Consider the following 16,964-nt stretch of genomic DNA (forward strand, 5'->3'; position numbering starts at 1 on the left):
GCTCTCTGCTCAGCAGGGAGCCTGCTTCTTCCTCTCTCTCTGCCTGCCTCTCTGCCTGCTTGTGATCTCTCTCTGTCAAATAAATAAATAAAATAAAATTTAAAAAGGCTTCTAAAATAAGTTTTTCTCAAAATTCCAGATTGAGGGCTCTTCAAGGGAGCGTCGTCGGTGTGCTTGCGCTGTGTAGATATTTCTTATTTGATTATCACACCCGCCTTGGAAGGTCAGGGTTGCCCCAGATAGGGAATGTGAGGTTCAGAGAGACTAAGTACCTCCCCACCAGTGGGGTGGCCCTGGGCTTGAACTTCCTGTCTCCTGAAGGCAGAACCTGGGGCTGCCCAGCTGACCTGGTCCCCTGATTGTCTCAGACCTGCTACCCCACTCCTGCCCCTCTCCCTGCAGCCCGGACACCAAGGAGACGGTTCTTGCTTCCAAACAGAGAGGAGAAATTGGCAATAGCCATGAGTTGAGACGATCTGATAAAATATTTCTTGTTTTCTCAAGTTTACATAGACCAAGTTTTCACTGTTGCTATGGGGTGGGTTGGCAGAGAGATGAAAATAAATCTGTGTAATTTATTTTTTCTGTACAGCGAGTATATTTCTGCTCGCTTCACACACACATACACACACAGAGACGCACGCGCGCGCACACACACACACAGACGCGCACACACAGGCCCTCACATATAGGCTTTAATAAAATACTTAAACCCCTTTAATGCTCTCTGTGGAAGGAATAAATATGTACTGTACTTTCAACTTCTGTTCTTTGAAATACCATATGGTCTGCACTGTGAGCTTAAAATACTCTGGTGAGCGGATGCTTTCATGCAGTAGATAGCCAGGTGGAGCTTTCCCCGCCAATCTCACAAGGTTAATTAATCCTTTAAAATACAGTGCAGAGGGGTCCCTGTGTCAGGAACAGGCGCTGTCAGAGGGAGGCGGCCCATTGGCCTGCGCTGGGGCTGAGAAGAGAGTACAAAGGCGGCCGCAAGGTGGGCTGGGCCGCTGCCTGATGGCGCCTTTGATGAGAGCGCTCCGTCACTCAGATACTCACAGTTTGCATCCTGCATAATCAGGGATAACAGGCTGATGGTTTGCATGAATAACTAAGTTTGTCATTGTGGTTAATTTCCCCTCAAAAAGAGGCCCCCCATCTCTCGGGCCCCATGCATATTTATAAAGGGCAGGGAAATAAGGCAGAAGAGTCTAGATGGCACCGCGTCCCCGGGAGCTGGGAGGGCTGGCTGGACCCTGAAGCCCCAGAGCCCCGGCTTATGCCAGGGCCCACAGCTTGGAAGATGGTGCAGAGATTTGTGGAGGCGGGAGAAAAAGAACTGCTGGGGCGGGGGGTGCGCTGAGGCGGGGGGAGGGGGGCTGGTTTGCCAGGCAGATTGGGGCCAGCCTCGTCCCTGCTCTGGGCCTCCGTTTGCCATTCATACAAGGCACCCGTGGGCTGCTTGCCCAGGCCTCAGGGTCCCAGAAGGACTGCCATCTCCAAATGAGGTCGCACTGAGTCAGAGAGGAGGGGGAGAAGCCGGACACCCACTCAACACCTGGAGTGTTCCACGAGCAAATATTTTTTAGATACATTCCTCAGTTATCTTGTGAAAAGCATAATTGCGTTGCATTGTGTGTGTCTTGGTGTTAAAAATTGTTATTTTGTTCATTGTAGACATTGTAATGGACTATGGATCTTGTAAGTTCTTTGTGGCTTTTCTTTTTCATTCTTTTCCAAAGAATGTCCCAGCAGCCACTGAGTGGGCCGCACTCCCCCTTCCCATGTCTTTCTGGGGAGCCCCAGCAGGAGTGACGGAGCTTTCAGAGACCCTCCAAGTTCAGGGTTTCAGGGCAGCACCCCAGGCCTTCTCTCTCCAGTGGCCAGTAGGTGGCACTTGGGAGCCTTCCTCCTGGCCACCTCCTTCCAGCCGGGTTCCAGGCCTTTGAGCGCAGGCTTCTTAGTGCCTGGAGGGAGGTCCCTGCATCCAGGCCCTGCCTGGGAAGCTAGACAGGGCAGCTGAGGGGCTGTCCAGTAGCCCTGGCCTGGATTTGCCTACTCACCTTGCTCATCCTGAGTCCACATTCAAGGCAAGTGGGCTTCCTGGAGGAGCTGACACCTTAGATGAAATCTGGAGAACAATACAGCATTTCAGGCAGAGAGAATGGAATATGCCAAGCTCTCAAGAGAGAACACAAAGGCTGGCGCCTTCAGAACCTGAGTGGAGGCTGGTGGGGCTGGGATGTTGGGATATTGGGATCGGGGCTGGAGGGTTAAGATAATGCTCGTGCAGGCAGCCTGAGGGAAGAGTCCAGACTTGATCTTGAGAACTGCGGGGAACCCCCCAGCCCACCCAAACCATCAGATTTGTCCTGTGGAAAGATCACTGTGGCTGCAGCCTGACATGTCCTTAGAGCTCCCCCACCCCGACCCTGGGCACACCCACCCCTGTGCCTGCCCCTCCACCTGGACAGGGAAGAGCTTCACACCTCCAACCCCAAGGACAATGGGGGAATGACCAACCTTATAGTCCCCATGGGTTGGGCCAGAAGAAGCTGTCTACAGGAACACCCCCGCCCCTAGCTGGCAGGGTTGGGGAGTGCCAGAGGGCCATTAAACCAAGGGAAGCTTCATGCTGGGCCATTTGCAAGGAGCTCTTTTCCCCTTTTGAAGCTGTCCAGGGGTTCCCAGTGCCTGGGGGTAATGGCAGGTCAAGGGAAGGGGCCTGAAACTAAGGCACCAGTCTCTAATGGTGGATTTGGGGCAGGTCAAGGGAAGGGGCCTGAAACTAAGGCACCAGTCTCTAATGGTGGATTTGGGGCAGGTCAAGGGAAGGGGCCTGAAACTAAGGCACCAGTCTCTAATGGTGGATTTGGGGCATCGGGACAATTTTCACAGAGAGGAGGTGGCCGGCGTGTGCAGGTGTGTGTGCAGACTGGGGGTGCACCTTGCCACCCAGGTATGGGCTCCTGCCACTTCCACCTCTCTGGCACCCAACAGGAGAGAACCCCACCTGGGCGACACACAGCATTCTGAAACAGCAAAGCCCAGTGCAGTCTCACTAATGATGCTCCCCGAGGGTCTCCTGGAGGCTTCCCTGCATGGGAGGGGAGGCCCAGGCTGCTGAGGCTCCATTCAGAGGTTTGTTGAATGGCTAAGGGCTATGGAGATGTAGTGTCCACTAAATTTCGTATTTAACATTTAAATATTTAATTAATTAAATGTGACAGATATTTAATTAAACACCATCAAAGCCACCATGACACTCCACTCTGCATGATTCAAAGGTAAGCTGACCTTCTCTCCGGGCTCCCCACCCCCCTCCTAAAACTACTGCCAGTCCCCTTCCCTGCCTGGTGGGAAATAAACCTATTCGGGCAGCCCATGCCCTGGACACTTGTTTGAGTAGGCATCGGGCTGGCTGTGCTCCAGAGAGGGTCTCCCCAGCACCACCCAGAGTCCCATCCTACCTCCTCTCCTCTCCTCTCCATGCAGACACAGTGTGGACTTGCTCCCAGGCTCCCCAATCTTCCTGTGTGCGATTACAGATTCTGAGCTTGGCCCTATGGCCAGATGAGTGATCCAGGCTGGGCCATTCTGAATCCTTCACCAGGATTCATCCACCTGCAGTTAGAAGGGAAAGACTTGTTCTTTCTGGCTCTAGGCTCTGAGAGAGTAAGCTGGGGCCTGCTGGAAGCCCTGTCCCGTGACACCCAGAGAAAGTCAAACCATTGAAAGAATGAATCTGACAAGCAAGGAGAAAAGAGAAAGTGTAAGACCATCCCACAGTGTTCTAGTCTCTGGATGCAGTTCTTCCTGAAGATAGAACCATACCCGTTCTCTCTCTGGTAGGATAGATGAGTCAGTAAGTGCCCTTATTTAAGGCAATTAAAATCCGTTTTCTGTCATCCACAACCAAAAGAGGCTTGACCAACATCCCCAACCAATACCATCAAGTCACTCTTATCCAGATAAAAATGACTTTTAATTGTTTAATTGTAAATGATATTTGTTAGTAGATCATAAACCTTCCAGCAAAGTATGTGGGTTTCCTTAAATATGGCCTCTGCTCTTCAGAATGAAGGGAAGCATCTACCTCCTAAAAGGATGAGTTCCTCTGGCAACTGTTACATCTGCCAAAAAGATCAGTGCTTCAGGAACTGCTGGATCCAGGAGCTCTAGTGCTCTCTTTCTCCTTCTCAGTCAATCTCCTCCTCCTCCTTCCTTTTCCTTCCCTGCCTCTGTCTTTTTCCTCTGTATTTTACAATGCTGGTTTTAATTCTCCAGCAAGTCTTCTTCCTATAATAGCCCAGGAGCTCCAGGCTTACGTTCCCCTTACGAAGAGAAAGCCCTGTGGAAAAGGGAATCTTTCCTCCCAAAACACAGAAGTTCCAGGATTATCTCTCATTGGATGAGCTTAGGTTATGTGCCCATGGCTGAGCCAATCACTGTGGCCACTATTAGAATATACTACTTGGCTCAGTGGAGTAATGTGCCTACCCCAGAGGGGGAATGAAGTCAAGTGGACCCTGAGAAGGAGGGTGGGTTCCCAAGAAAAGTTGCAGGGCTCTTACCACAAGACAAGTGAGTGGATGTGGGTGGAAAGGAGTGGCACCCTAGACTAGGGTGACACTGTGCCTGGGGACCTTCACTGCCAAGGTCCCCAAGGTCTCACTAGAGACCTTACCCTGAACAGTGCTCTTGGGGTATGGGGAGTGGCGGTGAGGCTGGCACAGGAGAGAGGAACATGAGTAAACGGTGTGATCCACAGCCTGGAGACTGGGGTTGGCATCATGTCTCCTTCCTTTGAGGGAGCAGAGCCAGGGGAGGATAGCTACAGTGTGGACCCTAGCTGATGGGGGAGGGTTTCTGACAAAGCCAGCCTAATGCATCGAGAAAACACCTACTGTGTACCAGATACTCAGAGAGCTTTAGGACGCATCTTGGAGCCACATGGCTGGGGACTCTTCAACCATCTAATTGTCCCCAAAAGAGAGAGTCCCGGGTGAGGAAGGTTCTGAGTATGAGGCTGTTTAACCCCAAGAAAAGGATGGAGGGTATTTATGGACATAAAGCCAAAGCACTGAAAACTGACAATAAATAAAATAATTAATAATAAATAATGTTTACTCATTATGCTTACTGTTTATTATTATCTGTCCCCCCCCTCGGTTATCGGTATAGCCATCCCATCAATTAGTGGCTTAAAGCAACATCAGTTTATTATTTCTAATGACTACATGGGTGGCTGGGCTGGGTGGGCAGAGGCAGATCTTCTGTCCTGGGTGATGCTGGCTGGGGTCGTTCAGGCTGCATTTAGCTGGGAGCTTGGCTGGAGCTGGAGCATCAGCATGGCATGGCTTGTGTGTCTAGTGTCTGGAGTGGCGAAGGGCAGGCTGGGATCCTTTCTGGGCAAGTAGTTGGACTTCTTATACCGGACTCTGAGCTTCCAAGAGACCAAAATCAGAAGCCACCAGTTCTCTCAATGGCTAGGCCCAGAGCAGCCACAAGTTCACTTCTGCTATGTTCTATTGGTCAAAGCAAGTCACAAGGCAGGCCCAGGTTCAAGGGCAGGGGAATTAGACCCCTCTTGATTGAAGGAGGTGTGTGTGTCTATGGATATGGTGGAATCATTGGCTGCCATCTTTGGAGACCATCTACCACACGCACTACAATGTAACCCCACGAGGGCTGAGATTTTTCTCTTTTGTTCACTGATGTATCCCCAAAGTGGCCACAAACTGTTCCTGGCACATAGGAGATGCTCCACAGATATTTGCTGAATGGATTGAACTCAATTTGCCAATACAGAGTTTCTATCCAGATCCATTCTTGGGACACAGGCCCAGCATAAAGCAGAGAATGAATCTGACATGCAAGGAGAAAAGACTGTGTGATGACTGTGCTTCCCACCTTTTGGCACAACAACCTGTGTGCCTCTCCTCACGTATGCACAGGTGTAGAAAGAACATGCTAGAAGCCTAGAATAAGGCAAGTGGAGTAGCAGGGAGATAGGCAGCCATGGCAGACTTTTGGCTGGGCTCTAGGCTGCTGAAGCATCAGGGAGCCCCTGGTTCACCCCTTGGTTTCTCTCTCAAGTGTGTGCATGGGGCCCTTGACTAAATGGGACTGAGAGGCCTTTTAGATCTGTAGTTCTATGATCACTTTCAAATATGAACTTACTCATTCACAATTGACGTTGAATGTCAGGCACTGTACTAGGTGCTGGAGACAGAGATTTTTCTATAAGACACAGGGACTTGACAGGCATGTCCATAGACAGGGACATGTGGCCCGTCTATTAGGAAGGTGGACACACCACCCTCAAGATCTAGGTCAGATTGGTTCAGATAACATTCTGGGACCAGTTCTTCTGTTCCTGGCTGTCCAGCAGAATCCACCTGCAAAGTTTTTAAAATGCTGATGCTAAAGCCCCCACCCCAGAGAGTTGATTTAATTGGCCTGAAGGACAGCCTGGGGTTTCATCTATGTTAGAAGTTCCCCCAGGCTCTTCTAATATGCCTCAAGCCCTCTGGTTCAGATTTCCAGCTTGGGTTCCCAGTCTCCTCTCGGCTCCCCAGCTCACACTTAAAGGTAGGTCCAGCCCTTTCCCCTTGATTTCCCTTCCAAGATCCTTTTCCCCTACCTAGAAGCACTTGAGAGAAGTCAGGCTGCTGTGGAGCACTGGGGAACAAGGAGGCTGGCACCCCACAGCTTCCCATCACTGTGGGAGCCTCTCTGCCCTCCCCTGTCCTGAGTCCCTTCCACCCGCATAATCAGGAACTTGACCATCTGGAGGCCTGGGAGGCTGCGTTCCTTCATGGCCCGGGAGAACACTGCCAGCACTCGGTGGAACGGTAACACCATACCAGTCTTTCACTGCCTCCCTCAAGGGCTGAAGCTGCAGGGCTGGTTTGCCTCTGCCCAGAAGGGGCCAGCAGCCTGGCCCCAGATGATTGTTGTTAAAGAAGAAATTATTCATGACACTTGTGAAAAATGGCAAGATGGATTTTATTCAAGGTGGGGCATGGAAATAGACATAGGGACCCCTGTAGAAGGGGTCTTGACCTGGAGGAGAGCAAGTGTGTGGGGGGAGGTGTCAGTGGATGGAAAATTACTGACCATGGGGGTTAGCAAGAATTCTGGCTAGACTGACCTAACAAGATTCTTGCTGAAGGCTGATGAGACATCACCTAGAAGATGGCGGAGGACGAGGAAGCAGATTTCAAGGAGGATCAGGTATTGAGGGGGCTGGTTCTGGTTAAACTGACTCAGCAGGATTCTTGCTAAAATCGGACAATGCGGAGACAAATACAGAAGTCCAAAAGTTGAAGCCTTGTTACAAAAACACTCAGGGGGGCCCAAGTCAAGTTGGGTTGAGGAGAAAATCCTTCTCAGTGCCCAAAGAACACCCAGCCAAGCAGAATCAGGACCACTGACTCTCTGTCCAAGAGAATTCAGGACCAAGATGGAGGTAGTCCAAACTGAAAAGAACAGCGAGCTCTACTGAGGGAGGAAGGGAAGAGAGCTAACAAAATAGTTAAAATTTAACTATTTAACAAAATAGTTATATTTAACAAAATAGTTTAAAAAAAAAAGAGAGCTAACAAAATAGTTAAAATTCTTAAGGAGATGAACTGGGGGGTAGCCTGGAGTGCCGGAGGACTATCAGTATCAGGAACTAAAAAAAAAAAAAAAAAAGATTTCTCAATGTAAAAATCCAACCAATGAGCTCAGAAAAAAGAATGATCACTGCTGAGAAGTAAGTCAGTGCCCTGGGAGTTCAAGTGGAAGAAAATCTCATTGCAGTGCAAAACCAGAGAGAGATTGGGAGGACAAATATGGGCAATCTAATCTAATCTTCAAAGGAGAGGGGTTTCAGAAAAGGGAAAAAAAAAAGAAGAACATATAAAGGGAAAAACAATAATTGAACAATTAATTAAAGAACATTTTCTGAGCTGAAGAAAGCCTTGATTAAAGGGGCTCATAGAGTTCTAGGAAGGATTAATTAAAAAGACATATACTTAGACCCTAGTGCAATTCCTGAATTATAAACTTCCAGAAAAAAGGAAGGATTACTGACAAAGGAAGGAAAGTTCAGGTTGGTATTGGCTTTCTCGTCTGCCTTCTTGCTATACAATGACAGTTGTGATTTCAGAGTCTTGCTGGACAAGAACAATGACCCAAGAATTCCATATCTACACAAGTTTATCATTCACATGTCAGGGTGCACCCCATCTGAGGAGAATGCTGAGAGATGCCTCAGCCCAAACCAGATGGATCAGGGAAGCAAAAAATGGCATGGAAATTGAATACAGAATGATCTCAACAAAATCCAGACATTGGAGCTCAGGAAGAAGGTGGAGAATGGTGAAAAGAAAACACATAATAAAGTGATTCCAGGGCTTTCATCTAGGACAGAAAACATTTAGATAGAGGGACAGTTACTTGAAACTGATACGGCTATGTGGTGGCTTAAAAAATATACCCACAAATTCTTTAGTGATCTTCCCCTTAAGAGATGGAGCTTAATTCCCCTTCCAGGAAGTGTGGAATTGACTTAGTGACTGACTTCTAACTGACAGACAACACAGTGATGGGGTGTGACTCCAAAACTAAGCCATCAAAGGCACTGGACTTCCTGCCCTGACTGTCTGTATCCAGAGCAGCCCTGTGGACATCAGTCTATGTGAAAAAGAACTGAAACACCCTGCCAATAGTTACACAAGTGAGCTTGGAAGAATATTCTCTAGAAACAGTCAAGCTTCAGATGACCATAACCTTGGCTGACACTTGATTATAGCTTTGTGAGAAACCCTGAGCCAGACCACCCACCTCAGTCACTCCTAGATGCCTGACCCACAGAAACTGAAATAATGAATGTCTTTCCCTGTAAACTGCTGAGTTTGGGGATAATTTGTTAGCTATCAATAGTTAACTAATGCAATCTGTTAAGAAATACAGCTTTCTAGATTGTTAGAGATGGGAAGGTAGCCATTAGTGGAAGTGAAAAGCATCACAGAATTACCAAATTAATAGGAGGAAAGAGTGACTAAAAACCCAAGCAAATCCACAGAGGCAACAAAATGGGAAAGGGAAAATAACAATAATAAGGTAAACATAAACTAGAAAAACGTTTAATAAAATTAGTTAACATAGAAAAAGATTGAAGAAGCTAAACCCAACATATATCATCTATCATAATAAATTACGAATTTTCCTAACAAATGTGAGGAAAAGAAATAAAATCCAAATAGATACTGTTTGCATGAGACAGCTCTGAAGCAAAGATACAGAAGAAGGTTGAAAATTAATTGTTGAGCAAAGAGATATCAGACAAATGCAGACAAAAAGAAAGCATAGTGATGATATGAATGTTAATCAGCATGGAATCCAAGGGGCAAAATACTGAAGGACAAAGAAATTATGAAATGTGAAGGTACAATTCACAGAAAAAATAACTTTTATAAACACATATGTACCAAACAATGTAATAGTCAAACACATAGGGCAAAATTCCTAGGAATACACAGAGAACATGATAAATACACAAATACAATAGATTATAATACAAAAGATTAATTATCTGAATATCCATCATTCAGATCTCTGTTAATCACTCTGTTAAGTGATTATTTGGGAAACAAAAGTAGACTTAATGCAACAACAACAGGAATAATGCTTTTTTATAAAGCAGCAAACATTAAGCACCTACAATGTGCCAGCTAAGGTTCTAAGCACTTTGTATATATTAATCCTTGAGGTCCTTACCACAAAATACGTGTCATGATTATTACTGTTTGTTGAAATGGCTGTAATAATTCCTCCCATCCTGGTACACATAAGCCTTTCAATATAACTTTACCATTCCCCCTTTAAAGAGGAACGGTCTAATTTTTTTTTTTTTTTTTTTTTTTTTAGTCCATTGACTGTCATCTGGCTTTGTGACATGCTTTGACAATAGAATGTGGCCAAAGTACTTTTTGTGACACTTAAGCTAGGCCTCAAGAGCTAGGCCTTAAAGCTTCACTCTTGCTCTTTTGCAACACTCCCATCATCATGTGAAGAAACCTGAACTAGCCTTCTAAAGACTTGTGGCCGACCACCAATCACCAGGCACTTGAGTGAGCCTATTTTCAAATAACCAGCCTCAGATGAATTACCAGATGACTATAGCTGCATGAGTAACCTCAGGCAAGAGTAGCAGAAGAAACCACCCAGTTTAAACACAAATTACTGAGTCACAGAATCATGAGAAAATAAAATAGTTGGTTAAAATTTTTTCGAGTGGCTTATGTTATATAGAGAGAGAACTGATAAACCATTTTGCAAGTAAGGAGACAACAGGCACAGAAAAGTTGAGTGATTTGCCCCAGTTTTCACAGATGTTATGAGGTTAAGCCATGATTTGAATCTATGAACTGAGCTTTTATAAGATTAATCCCCACTCAAACATGCCTCTCAGTTTGCAGTTTCCATCTATCCTAGACAAATGCATCAACATTTTTGATGGTTTTAGAAATGCCATAATAGAATATGATGTCATTCAATTGCAAAGTGAAACTACAAATCTTAAAAAATATATAGGAATTATGCAGCAGGACAAATATATAGGATTTTAATTTTTTAAAAACACATTCAAATTTTGTTTTAAAAAGTGATACTGGGGAACTACAAGAATCACATGCAGAATGAGTAAGAGTAGTAAACAATGGACAAGAGAAATTTTATCAAAAAAAAAGAGAGAGAGAAAGAATATGTTCTGATTATTGTGACAGAAGCTGTTAATGGCCACCCAATAGCCATTCTCTTCTTATCAACAGCAACATAATTTTGTTCAGCATCATGTGCTCAGTTAAAAATTTTACGTCCCAGATTTCTATTATACTAGGAATAGCCATGTGACATTTTGGCCAATGAGATATGAAAGTCTACTTGTGGGATTTCTGTGAAAGTTATTGTCTTCCTGATTAATAAGGGATTACCTAAGCTAGTGAGAACATTCTTCCACTGAGTCCTGCCCCCCTTCTTTGAGTTGCAACATGGATATGATGCCTGGAGTTGCAGCAGCAGCCCTCTTGAGAATGCAAGGAAGAAAGCAGTTCCTCAAGGATGACAGAGCAGGAAACCAGAGGAGACATATCTGCAATGCTTTCTTTCAGCAATGGCACCCTAGCACATCTATTTGCCCTTGGAGTTTTTGTCATATGAGAAAAATAAGCTCTTAGCTTGTTTAAGTTGCTAAATTGGGTTTCTGTCAAATGCAATCCTGACTGATACAAATAGCAAAGGATTAAGAGAGACCCTTAGGACGATAGCTGAAGTCATCAATTACCTTTTGTAAAACATAATAGCATTGCAGACATCAAATGTGAAGTGAAGGGTGTCTTGTCATGCTATCACACAATTTTATTAGAAACATTATACTTCCAAAAAGTCAACATTAGATTTATTGTTTTTAAGCAAACTTTCATCCAAGTACAATATACATATAGGAAAGTACACTTGATTTATATTTGTTTGTTCTAAAATTACTACATTACTATTGCAATTATAACCTACATTTTGGTAAATACCCCATAACATAAACACCCTTTTCATAATACTTGGTGTTATTTCCCACCATATAATGTCAATAAAACCTTCTTTTTACTTTTTGTATGAAATTCTGCCCATATCCCAAAGTGGATTCACTTTAAATGTTTTTTTTTTTCTTTTTCCTCCAGTACAGTAGTTGTTGAATATTGATGATGTCCTGTATATTTTTCAGGAAATTGTAGATAAAGATGTAGAAAATTTTATAATAAAGTTCATTGTTATAGGTTTTACTCTGTACATGGAGAACTTACGGTCTTCTCTCATGTCTCCTGGACAGCTGTGAACATCAATTACGTGCTTGGCCACCAGCAAAACCTTAGACAATCTCAATGAAATCAAGATTTTTACATGTCACATTCTTTGATTATATCCCACTGAAAATGAAACAAGGATGCCATGGGTGGTTCAGTCAGCTGAGCATCCGACTCTTGATCTCAGCTCAGGTTTTGATCTTGGGGTTGTGAGTGCAAGCCCCGTGTTGGCTTTCTCAAAAAAGAAAAAAGAAACCAATTTTTAAAAAATAATCCCTTCAAAAAAATCACCAAGGAAAACAAACCTGTAATACTTAGAAACTAAATAACCTTTTCCAAGTTATCAGGACCAAAAAGGAATTAAGAAGAACATTTCACACCAATACCTCGGGGTTGAATTAAAATCAGATGAAAATTTGTAGTAAAGAAATTCTTTTAATATTAAAAAATGAAGTGAAAAAAACCCCACCTAAGTATTTAAGAAATTAGAAAAAGAACAATACAAAAGACTATACTACACACATTCACATAGTAGGAAGAAATATTAAAGGTAAATTTATAAATAATAAGATAGAAAACTGAAAACAATATAAAGATAAATGAACCCAAATATGGCCTTTTAAAAAATAGATTCCTTTCAAGTTAAATTTTGGAAAAAGAAAAAAGAAATGAAAAGATAAAAGCAAAAAATATCATTAAAATTAACAAGTAGTTCCAAGTACAGACCTCATGGTATGCCTCTTTATGGCAGCAACTTTGTAATCTAGAGAAAAATGGATAATTTCTAGAAAAAGACTGATCATCAAAGTTTATTCAATTATACGTAGAAAAAGAAATCTACGTTGACCAAAAATCATAAAAGATTTAAGTAGCATAAACAAAAATCTCCCATAGGAAGGTAGCCTATTACTTTACTCCACATTGTTTTGGATACAAGCTAATGCAATAAGAGAAGAAAATGAAACAAGTGGTATACCTAAAACACAGAAGAGACAAATGTAATTCCAATTACTTTGAAATATAACTTTATAATAGTAAACCTTCTTATCTAAAAACATGATATATTGTGCAAATAATGCCTTTAACCTTTTAATAAGATCTAAAAGCTGTCTGCTTATAGATGTTGAACTTTTCTTGTTAAATTTATTCCTTATTGTTTTCTGGATTTTGTGAACATTGTACTTGGATTTCCCCTCCCCTCCATTTCTATTCATAATCATTTATTGTGGGTATTGAGAAAACCATTGGTTTTTTATCTATTTATCCAGAATCTGAGAACCTATGAAAATCTCTTTTAAATTAAAAATATTAGCATTTTCATGTAAAGTTAATTCATGATAGCACTATAATTTATTTCCCCGTACTGATGGACATTTGAGTTATTTCCAATTGTGTCACCTTACATGTAATGATTCAGGAAATATCTTTGCCCAGATATCATTATATGCTGATATTTTCAGCAGAGTCTGGAGAGGAGGGTTACTGGGTTAAGAAGACATCTGCACTGGGTCTGAGACCCTTGTATGCACAAGAAAGAAAAAGATCTTTCTACTAAAACTTTATTTCAATGTCATGTAGATAAGAAAGCTTAGTTAATTTGGAGTTCCCCTTCTTCTGGGTCTGAGTCTAAGTTTGAGTCCCCCAAATGCCCAGGTAGTTCTCTCTCCTGGCTCTGTGTTGGGGAAGGGGAGGGTAAGGAAAGGGATGGGGGACTGGGATTAGCCATGAAGCCCAGGCAGTTCTCTGGCTGGGCTACGGCAGTCCTGGGGGCCTGTTGCCACCTTACCAACAGAGCCCAGCATCTCAGGAGAGGGCCTGTTTCCCACAAAAAGGCACAGACACCTGGCAGTATTTTTTGCTTTCTCAGGGCTTGGCTTTTGTCACATCCTCTGCCTTTTTCTCTGTCCCCTGCAGGCCACCCATCTGGACCCAAGTCCAGGGCAATCTTTTCTGAAAGGGAGGGTGGAGGGCTGGAGGAAAGCTTCTATCTCCTTAAATCTCTTCTTGCCCTCCTAATATTTCCCCAATATGCTCTTTGGGCCCTGTCCCTTCCCTATTTACATAAGGGCTTAGTTTTAAAAACCCAAAGCTGTAAAAACACTTGTAGGCTTCCCCCAACCCCCAACTTCTCTCCTGAGCTAATAAGGGGAGAATGGTGACATGCCTGCATTGGATGGGGGTGGAGGAGGAAGGACAGAGGGAACTGGGGGAGGGAGGGAATAGCAGGTAGAAAGAAAGAAAGCATGGAATAACCTAAAAAAAAAAAAATCTCCTGCCCCAGGCATTTATACATTGTAATAAATAGTGAATTATTCAAATATATATAGCAATTCACCCTCCCACCAACAGCGACCTCCATAGTTGTCTATTTCCCTCCAACTTCACCTGCTCCAAATGCTACTGTTCTTTTGAATTTTTGTCCCCCTAGTGGGTGCTGTTCTCATCTGAATGTACTGACACTTAGAAATGTTGAGAGTCTTTCAAGAGCTGCAGATCCTTTTCTGTGAACTGTGTTGTCCTACCTTTGCCCATTTTTCAATTGAATCGGGCTTTTTTCTCCTATCTGCAGGAGGCTTTTGTTTAACCTCAGGTCGCGGAGGGTTGGGAAATAGAGTTGACCAGGGTTCTCCCCAGGGGGTACATGAGGTTGTCTGAAAGATCCAGCAGGTCAAGAGCCCGCATCCCAAATGCACAGAGAATGTACAGGACTGTGGTACTGAGCGGGGTGGCGGGGTGGTTGTGGAGCAGGCTGGACCAGCATCACGCTAACGTCCTTAGAATAAAAATAATGAATTGGGGGCGCCCATGGGACTCAGTGGGTTCAGGGCGTAGCTCTTGATTTCAGGTCGTGATCTCAGGGTTGTGACATGAAGCCCCGTGTAATGGAGCCTGCTTAAGATTCTCTCTTCCTTTCCCTCTGCCCCTCTCCCACCTCAAAAAAACAAAAAACAAAACAGTGCATTAGGTCAAATAAAACACAAGTAAAGGGAGAAGAGAAGAGAAGAGAAGACAGTGATGCTCTGGGACAGTCCACAACCCCTTCCCAATCCCACACCCTCTCCCACTCTTCTTTTTAAGGCGCATGGCAGTCCTCTCCATGAGAAATCATTTTCCCATTTAGTGGCTGATCCAGAGAGGCCTGGAGAAATGCAGGGACTTGCAGAGAAGTAGATGGGAGAGCCAGGAATGGGGCTTGAGGCTGCCCTCCAATCACTCAGAAGTACTCTTTCTCTTACTTCCCTTCATTGTTTTTGTTTTACTTCATTATATTTTGTCTTTCTTTTTCTAATGACTCCCAAAGAAATGTGTGACTCAGCAGGTAGCTCAGCACACAGTAGGTGCCTAATCACTGTCTCAGGGACTGACAGAGAGCGTCTGGTCAGCAGGTCTTTGAAACTGTTCATTCTGCCCCCATCCCAACCTGCCGCCCTGCGGAAGGGCCTGAGCTGAGACACTCGGGGGCCACAGGGCAGCTGCTGGCTGACCGGCCCAGCCCTGGCACCTGCACGACCTTCCCTTGCCAGGCATCCTGGCTGCAGGCCCGGTGGGGGCAGCAGAGGGCGGTGAGGGCTGGGCACAAGTGTGACCGGCCAGGTGGGCTTTTTATAGCGTGGCCCAGGGAGGTCATTCTTAATAGTGGCTTTTACACTGATCACACACTTTATTTCTAGCTCCTTAAAGGCTTCAGCGGGAGTCAGCCTCCTGGCTTTCACTATGGCCCCCCTCCCTCGCCCCTCCTCAAGTCCCTGGTGCTGATCTCTCCCAGGGTCTTTTCTTTCTGAAGAGTGCGCAGGAAGTGATGGCCCTGGGAACCCCGATTTGCAGCCCCTTCCCTGGTGAAGAGGATTCTGGCTCCCTGATCATTATGGCCGTGGCCTAGCAGACCCTACAGCCCACTAGGCGCCAAATGTGCACTGCTCTTGATGGCAGACTTGAGGCTCTCTCCAACAGCTCTGAGTGGGGAGCACAGCTCTCCGTCCTTCTGTGGACAGCCCCCTCACCACTGCACCCCACCTTGCTCCAGCTCAGAAAGTGCCCGTGACTTGCTTATGAGGCCTTGCACCCACTCCTTGCCAAAGGCGTCATGTCTAGCATTCCAACCAGGCTCTGGGCGCCTTCGGGTGTGATGGACGCCCTCGGGAGTGGGGCCTGGCGTGGGCCTTGCAGCCAGGAGACCCGCGCAGCTCCCTCTCTGCCACCAGAGCCTGGAGCTGTCAGTTTCCTCGAGGTTGGGAGAGGTGACAACCCCCTCCCACTTCCCCGCGGGACAGAGCCGCCAGCTTGTGAACCCGCTGGCCCGAGGGCTCGCTCTCTTCCTTCAGTCCGGGGGGGTCCCCGGCGTCCGCTGCCCTCGAGGCCTGATTGCTGGAGTAGTCGAGCGTCCCGGGCCTCCTCCAAGCGGATCAGCGCGCCCGCCCCTGGAACGGCCCGTGCCTGGAACAGCGGCCCGAGGGGGCGCCCCGAGGACTGGGCACGGGGTTCGGGGCCAATCCCTCAGCAGCCCGTTACCCGCCACCGAGGGCAGAGGCCCCGGCGGAGAGGGCCCTGCTCCCGGGTCGCGTCGCGGGTGGGCTCCCCCGGCCTGCGTCCCGGCCCCTGCGTGCGCTCCCTCCGGCGGCGCGATCACAAAGCGTCTGCTGCCATCTGGTGGCGGCGTCCCGGCAGCCGTGCGCAGCGCGGGGCGGCGGGGCCAGGGGAGCGGGGGCCGGGGTTCGCGGATCTGCCATTGTCCCGGGAGCCTCGCACCTCCGCGCCGCGCAGCCAGGAGGCCTCCCTCCTCCGCCCTCAGTGCTGCTCCGGATTTTCCCAGCGAAACGGCGTCCGGACAGAGGCAGTGTGGTCGAATGGTTGGCGCCGGAGCTTTGGTGCCCGCGGCTGGCATCCAGCTGGGTATCGTGCAGCAGGGCTCTTCAGCGTCTGGATCCTTCTGTCCTGCGTAAAGGGGCTGAGCCAAGTGTGTACCTTGCAAGGAGCCTGGGTAGATGTGTGTAAAACCCTTGCCCAGGGTAAATCCTAGCTGTTACTCTGATAAAATCCCAAACTGATTCTCAGCTTCTCAGACTCCCTCTTCTCCCCCTACCCCCAAATCTCTCTCTGCCTCTCACCAGGGCGCAA

The sequence above is a fragment of the Lutra lutra genome, chromosome 17, assembly GCF_902655055.1.
Source record: "Lutra lutra chromosome 17, mLutLut1.2, whole genome shotgun sequence".
NCBI classification, from domain to species: Eukaryota; Metazoa; Chordata; class Mammalia; order Carnivora; family Mustelidae; genus Lutra; species Lutra lutra.